The sequence below is a fragment of the Ceratotherium simum genome, chromosome 17 (assembly GCF_057802395.1).
Source record: "Ceratotherium simum simum isolate JZ-2026a chromosome 17, ASM5780239v1, whole genome shotgun sequence".
NCBI classification, from domain to species: Eukaryota; Metazoa; Chordata; class Mammalia; order Perissodactyla; family Rhinocerotidae; genus Ceratotherium; species Ceratotherium simum.
This window is the reverse complement of record NC_141916.1, coordinates 26,155,144-26,164,083: the sequence shown is the minus strand read 5'-3', so window position 1 is coordinate 26,164,083 and position 8,940 is coordinate 26,155,144. Positions and strand designations below refer to the sequence as shown.

The 8,940-nt window shown below is 40.4% G+C and overlaps 1 pseudogene; it reads left to right on the top strand.

Annotated features, from left to right (window-relative positions):
* The first annotated feature begins 1,714 nt into the window (after positions 1-1,714).
* On the top strand, positions 1,715-2,735 carry LOC101404192 (cathepsin B pseudogene; annotated as a pseudogene).
* Positions 2,736-8,940: the final 6,205 nt, after the last annotated feature.

Sequence of the window (8,940 nt, the reverse complement as noted above, 5' to 3'; positions counted from 1 at the left end):
ATCACTCACTTGGGTAGAATTCTTCCAATGCTCTCATCCAACATCTAGGTCTGGTTCATGTGTGATAAACTCTCATAAAATTAGGTTTCTTTCTCTCCGAGAACATACCTTAGTTTGTAAGTATGCTTTCATTAGTGTGATTATTTGAATAATAGTTATCTCCCCACTGGTAAATAAGATCCAGGAGAACAGGGGCTGTGGATATGTTCATCATTATATTCCACCCATAAGTGTCATAGAGTAAAGCTGAGCAAATTTTTTAGTTGTTTTAACATTTATTAAACAAAAACCCTCTTTTTCGCTCTCATTTTCTAAAGTAAAAAGAAAAAAAGTTACTTGGTTATTGATTAATTTTTCCCCTATCTTGGACTATATCACATATTGGGAAACATACATTTTTCTGGAAGATTGAGATTAACCAACTGAACATTATTTTAGTGCTCTTTTTGTAAGGATTATCAATCCATCAAATGAGCTGATTTTAGTCTTTCTGAGCACTTCCTAAGCATATTTAACATTCGGACGGTTGTCCTAACTAAATGCGAACAAGACCCTTAACCTCTCCGGGTTTTAGTTTTCTGATCTCTAAAAGGAGCTGTTGGACTACAGGATCTTAGTTCCCACTGGTGTGTCAGAGCACAATAGTGAGCCTATACTAAAGAAGACATAGGATGAATTCCAGAAATAAGCTACTTTGAAAGAAAGGAAACATCTTTTAAATGTGAAAACAATTTAGGGTTTTGGATCCACCAGAACAAATGCTTTAAGATTAAAGCAAAAATCACAATTTCATTACCAGTTATATAGCAACAATAAAAAAAGGAATCTATCCAAGTCATTATTATATTTGGAAATAAAGTTGGTACAAAGTTCTTAGAACAGTTAGCCTTGTTGTAGTAAATAGTACCTAAAAATAAAATTCCCTTTAGCAAACAGAAATGCAAATATGGTAACCTTTGAATTATCCATTGACAATTTGATTTAACAAAATAACTAAGTACAGTCAGGCTTTCAATTTGGATAAGGGTAAGCGAAGACAAATCTGTCAGTGGCTTACGTGTTTATGCATAAAATTATGAACAGGGAAGAAAGAATATAAACTGTCTAGCAAAGTAAATAAATAAAAATTAGCCATGAAAATATACAGTAAAGAGAGATTTTTAGAAACCACTAACAGGAAGGCTGGTAAAAATAAGATTGCCTCTAATATGAAATTCTCTGTATAATCTCAGAGCTCTAGGTAAAAAGAATTAGAGGTAGTCAATCACATACTCTGCTGGTGGGAGAGTAAAATAGTACAATGACAAGGAATGCAACTTGGCAATATAGATCAACTGCTCCAGATATCTTCACATACTTTTGAACTAGAAATTCTACATTTAGGAATTTAGCCTCAGGAAATAATATTTTATGTGCATATATATATATATAATGTTCAACACGTTTAAAATAGTAAAAACTTAGAGACAACCAAACTGTCCAAAATAAGGAATTAGTTAAATGTATATGCAAATCATTAAAATAATTATTTTAATCTACATTATTAATGTGCAAAGACCTCACATACTAATTATGATAAGGGTATCTTCACTGGAAAAAAGTAAGTTTAAAACTGTTATGTAAACTAGGCGGCTGCTCGGGCACCTGCGCTCGCAGGCTGCAGGCCCAGGCTCTCTGCGTCGGGGCTCGGTGAACCTAGGATCCAGCTTCCAAAATGTGGCAGCCCGTGGCCACTCTCAGCTGCCTGGACGTGCTGGCCAGTGCCCGGAGCAGGTCGTATTTCCAGCCGCTGTCGGATGAGCTGCTCAACTGTGTTAACAAACGTAACACTACGTGGAAGGCCGGACACAACTTCCGCAACGTGGACCCGAGCTACGTGAAGAGGCTGTGTGGCACCTTCCTGGGTGGGCGCCAGCTGCCCCAGAGAGTTTGGTTTGCTGAGGACGTGGTTCTGCCTGAACATTTCGATGCCCGGGAACAGCGGCCAAACTACCCGGCCATCAAGGAGATCAGAGACCAGGGTTCCTGTGGCTCCTGCTGGGCATTTGGAGCTGTGGAAACCATTTCTGTCCGGATCTGCGTCCGCACCACTGGGCATGTCAGTGTGGAGGTGTCTGCCGAGGACCTGCTCGCCTGCTGTGGTGGCCAGTGTGGGGACGGCTGTAATGGGGGCTTTCCTGCTGCAGCGTGGAACTTCTGGACAAAACAAGGCCTGGTTTCCGGTGGCGTCTATGACTCCCATGTAGGTTGCAGACCCTACTCCATTTCTCGCTGTGAGCACCACGTGAATGGCTCCCGGCCCCCATGCACGGGGGAGTGGGGGGACACCCCCAAGTGCAGCAAGATCTGCGAGCCTGGCTACAGCCCATCCTACAAAGAAGACAAACACTACGGATGCAGTTCCTACAGCGTCCCCAGCAGCGAGAAGATCATAGCAGAGATCTTCAAGAACGGCCCAGTGGAGGCGGCCTTCTCTGTGTATTCGGACTTGCTGCTGTACAAGTCTGAAGTGTACTAACACGTCACTGGAGAAATGATGGGAGGCCATGCCGTCCGCATCCTGGGCTGGGGAGTGGAGGATGGCAACCCCTACTGGCTGGTTGGCAACTCCTGGAACACTGAGTGGGGTGACAATGGCTTCTTTAAAATCCTCAGAGGCCAGGATCACTGTGGAATTAAATCGGAAATCGTGCCTGGAATCCCATGCGCTGATCAGTACTGGAAGAGGATCTAATCAGCTGCGGGCCTGTCGGCCAGCCAGGGGCAGTTTTTCCCTAAATAGAGCCAGTTGGGCTGGGGGAGAAGAATGTCTTTTATTGAGTTCAGATAAGATACAAGAGCTTTTAGACGGGGCCTGAAGGACTGGATTGGGCCAAACCTGGTGTCTGCCTTCAGAGCTGTCTTCCAAGGAGACACATCCAAGGCCTGGCTCCCTCCCAGCCTGATCAGCAGACTGCTGTCACAATGCACACACTCAGACCACCTTAAGCCCCTGCTGCAAGCCAGTGAGTCCTTCCCCCCAGACTAGTACCGTGTGTGGTGCCTGCTGCTCAGGCTCCTGCAACCACCTCCTCGTCCCTCCCCATCGGTGCATCCCCAGGGAGCAAGACCGACCTAAAGGGTTTGTACGTTTTCCAAAGAAATGCTAAAGTGGAGTTCCTAACAAGACAAATTCCCACACGTCGGCAGTACGTCTAAACAAGCAGCTTTCTAGATTTGGAATATGTTGAGAAGAGAAATAGTGGGGCGGGCAGCGCTTTGGAGAAAACCACGTTCTCCCAGGGCCCCTGCATCTATTGAGCTTTGCACTGTTGTTAACCCTCTCTGGTCTTGTCCTTGGCATGATTCTTTTCTAACAGAAGTTTTATTTTCTGTGCATCTCAGCTGATCATGTGAATGAGAGTCTGATCATTGGAAGAGCTGTACTAGTTTTACAGAGACTGTCTGCTTAAGACAAAACGGGGTGGTTGTGATTTGACTGACCTCTAATACCACAGTGAAACTAGTTTGGGAGAAACCAGCTTTTACTGTCTAAAAATCACCACGTCACTCTGTTAATTTACAAGGAAAGGAATGACTGTGCCCATAAAAGTTTTCTCCTTCAGTGTGGAAAAAAAAAACCTGTTATGTAAACTAATTGAATTTAGAGCATATGCATTTCACTGTATTTAATTTTACCTCAAAAAAAGAAAGAACAACAAAAAAATATTGAAATCCAGTTTGTGATATGCATGTTAGAGTGTTTATGGCTTAAGTTACTAATATTTGCAACTTGAAAATGCTTGCAAAAAATAAGATGGATTGATGGATGGGCAGAAAGATGGACAGATATGAGGCTACATATTAGAGCAAATATAACAAAATTTTAACTATGAGGAAATAACGCTATACAGTAGTAGCCCGCTTTGGTTATGTGTGTTTTTAAAATTATATACGTGATCCAACTTTTCTCACATGAACATAATAATTAAAGTTATGGAAGTGGGGTGAAGAGAGACTGAAAAACTAGACTAAAATGTTAAGCGTGCTTATCTCTGAAAGTACTTTCCTCTTTGTACTTTTCTATGTTTTCTGTATGTTTATATCCTATGTGTATATTAGTCTCATAATTAGGAAAATGAAATTGTGGCAGAAATTGCCAGTTGCCTTCCATTTCCAGCCACTTCTTCCTTGATAAAAGAGCCCTGATGTTGTAGATGGGCTCATTACTGGCCAACCAGCAAAGGCCTTAATTAGCCTCCCATTCACTTCAATTGGCCTTGTGACTAAGTTCTGACAGAGACACAAGTGGAAATGTTGTACTGTAGCCCTCCTTATCCATCAGAAAGACGTTCCAAGACCTCCAGTGGATGGCTGAAACCTCGGATAGTACCAAACCCTATATATACTATGTTTTTTCCTACATCTACATACCAATGATAAAGTTTAATTTACAGATTAGGCACAGTAAGAGATTAACAGCAATAACAATAAAGTTGGCTTTGGGGCCATTATTAAGTAAAATAAAGGTTACTTGAACACAAGTACTTTGATACTGGGACAGTTGATCTGATAACAGAGATGGCTACTAAGTGACTAACGGGCGGGTAGTGTATACAGTGTGGACACTCTGGACAAGGGGATGAATCACGTCCTGGGCAGGATGGGGTGGGACGATGAGATTTCGTCATGCTACTCAGAATGGCATGCAATTTAAAACTTATGAATTGTTTATTTCTGGAATTTTCCGTTTAATATTTTTGGACTGCAGTTCACCACAGGTAACTCAAATGACGGAAAGCAAAAGCATGGATAAGGGGGGACTACTGTATAGTATTCTAGAAGGGAGCACACTTTTCTAAGAATGACAGCAATGCATGGCAGAACAGCAGAGAAGGAGGCTGGGTGTCTGACGATGTGGAACCACTCCCCAAGTCCTGGACCACCCAATTCTAGGATTCTTTTACCTGGGAGAGAAATAACATGCATCTTGATTTAAGCCATTATTTTTGAGTTCTTTATTGTTCGTAGCTGAGTGTATCCCTAACTCATATAAAAGAATCCATTTTGGAAAAGTCTAAAAAAAAGCATCAGTGCTCTTTACAATATGAATTTCATAACATTTATGTTGAAGAGCTGCAAATAAAATGATAATAGAAAAGAAGTGATATTTGAAAGTAAGGCTAAGTTTGAAGAAAACAGGATAAAATTTGAAGGTAAGCCTGGGCTCAAATAAATGGATATCTACTCAGTACAAAATGAGAGAGGCTATGCATAGCAGTCATCAGTCACCAATAGGCTGTCTAATATTAATCTATACCACACTTGAAATTGCTGGAGTTGTGAGGAAAAAGAGCATTGATTGGTGGGGCAGATGAGGTAGGGAAAGACCCAGACTGGTTGAGACATGTCAGCCACAGAGGTGAGGCTGGGGGTGTACAGCATGAAGGGCCTGGGTGCCTGGGGAAAGGAGCCGTGAGCTTTAAAAAAGAAAGAGAAAATAAAGCAAGGAAAAGACAAACACTTACCCATCTTTACACTTTTGCCCAAGGCTCTCTTTATCACTAAATCCCACAACTTCTGTGATAAATAATATCAAATTCTTTACTCAAGATCTCATGGTACAATAAAGGATAGGCATGAAATAACAGAAAACAGCACTGAATACAGAGAGAAAAGGATACATTGTAAAGAAACTACAAAAAGAAAGGGTTTTCATCAGTTAAAAGGATTTTCAATTTCAACAATAGAAAATCTTGTAATCTGATTTAGAGGAGGAAATGTTAAAAGTACTATTTAAGGACCTAAGTGACTCATTTAATCCTCACACTTACTCTATAAAATGGCAGCAGAAGAATTTTGAAGTTTCTATACACACACACACACACACACACACACAGTTTCCACAGGGATTTGCTGCCCCGATGCGGTCACCCAGTGCTTCATTGTGTGTGAAGTATGTGGAGCGCTGGGAATCAAGCTAAGTCATCAAACAGACCCAATTTTGCTACTACGTTTCTGCAGCTACTATTAGTATTAGCATCTCCCAGGAATGGAGCAAAGAGAATGAAAGCACAGATCATACTGTTAGACTGTCCTGCAGATCTAGCTGAAGAGACTCCAGCCAATGATAGGAAAAGGTGAAAAGGAATAGGATTAGGGCCGGGAAAGCACGAAATAAAGCCGAACAAAGAAGCCATATGGGGAGTCTTATATGAGAAAAGAATGTCGGAAGGGGCTGTGAGGAAAATATCAGTAAAAGCTTAACTATATTTAACCTCCCAGACGAACGGGTCCCTCTCACAAGAGCTGTATTTATGACGCTAACTGGAGTGTTAGCTTGGAGGAGCAATTTAGAAAAAGCTGCTGATGACTAGTTTGCTGTCAATTAGAAATAAAGCATTATAAGTGACATTACATTTGTATTTCATCTGAACAGTATTAGGTTTTACATCGCTTTAGTGCAGAAGTTCTAAATTCTAATTAAAGAACAAACTCTAAATATGGGGGGTCCCATAGTCAATAAGTTTGAAAAACATTAAGCAAAATTAAACATTTTACTAAAAGACTTCTCGGAGCCCTTACTATGTTACTGTGCGCTCTGATGACCTAGAGGAGGTTACAGTTGATTCCATTTTATCACAGGACACTTCTTAGGGGAGGAGCATCTCAACAGGCAGAGGTTTCACAATTCAAATGTGGTGAAATACTTGTTTCCAGTGAGAGGAAAAAACACAAACTTTTTTCAGGGCTCACTCTGAATAAAAAATAATAGTAATTAAATTGTTACAGTACCTGAAATAAAAGTAACTGAAGATGCTTGTGCTTCTCAAACGCCTGGGCCACAGGGCCTCCCAGAAGAAAAAATACAAAGCACATGTCTGTATTAGAAAACTGCAAAAAGATCTTGTTTGGGGGAAGTTCTTGGTCAAAGATCTAGGAACATCCTATATTTAATAATAGATTCTATTTATATGCAATGAGTGAACCATGAAGACTTCTAAGAGACAAACATAAACATTTTATCGACAAGTTCATCTCTCCAGAACACTTTTCCCCAGATATCTTTATGGTTCCTTCCCTCACTTCACTCGGGTCCGTTCTCAAATGACATCTCCTTGGGGAGGACTTTCCTTGTCTAATATGGCAACCCAGTAACTCAAGCCACTTACCTTACTTTATCTTTTATAGCATTATCCACCTACATAGTATGTATTTATTTGTTTATCTGTTTATTGTCTGTTTGCTCACTAGAATGTTGGCCCGCTGAGGCCAGGGACTCTGTTCACCTCTGCATCCTGAGTACCTGGAATAGTGCGTCTCTGTCTCATAGTAGGACTTCAAGAATATGTGTTGTTTAAATACTCAAGATAACCCACATTGGTTCCTCAGTCCTCTACTAGTGATGTTTTTCCTTGAAATATTTCATATATCCAAGCATTTAAAATCTCTAGCCTTATTCTCAGTTAAAATGAGTGAAGAAAGAGAGGTTTGTCCATGGTCAAGCCAGACTTGTTAGGATTATGGTTAAGGTTGGATCTTTTATTCTTCAGATGATTGGCAGTGCTAACATCCAGTGACATCATCCTCTTTCATTTGGGGGCAATGAGAGATAAACTATATATATTTTCCAAGTAGCAAGCAAACAAAACTTCTCATGACACAGAGCAAATACAAAAACTGCAGAACATCGCAATATTGTGTTACCTCTTGTTATGGACTGAATAGTGCTCTCCCTCCACAAATTCATATGTTGAAGCCCTAACCCCCAATGAGACTGTATTTAAAGACAAGATCTTTAAGCAGGTAATTAAGGTTAAGTGCGGTGATAAGGGTGGGGCCCTAATCTGATGGGACTGGTGTTCTTATAAGAAGAGGAAGAGACACCAGACCTCGCTCTCTCTCTGTGCATGCACAGAAGAAATGCCACGTGAAGACACAGTGAGAAAGTGGATCTCTGCAAGCCAGGACGAGAAGTCTCAATGGAAACCAAATTTCCTGGCACCTTTATCTTGGACTTCTAGCCTGCTGAACTATGAGAAAATAAATTTCTATTGTTTAAGCCACTCAGTCAGTGATATTTTGTTATGGTAGCCCAAGTAGACTAACACTCTTTCTGTTGAAATGTATGTACATTTTCTTGAGGGAATAAAACAACCCAATCCCTGCAAATTCAAGCTTTCCTCATGATGATTTGTCTAGGGGTCCATGTTTTTCATGGTGAAGGAGTATGCGACATGGCAAATGGCTAAAAGTTTCTTAGGCAGGACTGTTCAAGGAGTATGTTTCTCACTGCCAACTGGAACCATTCGAAGTGTTTGTACGGGGAAAGTTCTGATAGATTGATGTTCTGAAGGGCATATACCAAAGATAGAAGAAGGGCAAGTAAGTAGCATCTGTAAGATTAGGACAAGAAAGTTAAATAGCACAGTGAGCTGAAGCTTAGGAGAAAATGCTAAGACAACAAAAAGGCTAACCATGTTCGATAAATCAATGAAAATGGAAGAGCTAAGCCCACTTCTTGAGAGAGACTGCGTAATAGTAATATATGACTGAGAAAGAAGAGAACACAAGTCCTTGACAGCCTCTGTCTTCACCAAAAAGAAAGATATTCAGACTGGGAAAAGAACAAATATGGTTAAGAGGAAATTGAACAGCTAAGTAAATTACAATACTTCCATCTTTAGCATATTAGGCAGTCACTAAAAATTATGTTTATGAAGAGTTCTTAATGGCATGGAAAAAAAAAAACATGGCATAAGATTAAGTGGGGGACAAAGCAGGATACAAAATTGAATTGCAAATAATCTTGATTTATGAAAAAATAAAATCAGAGAAAAAAATACCAGACGGCTATATGCCAGAATAACACTGCTTGCCTCTGATTGGTAAGATTATGGACATTTTTTTTCTCTGTTATATTTTTATGAACCTTCAAACGATGAACATTTGTTACTTTTA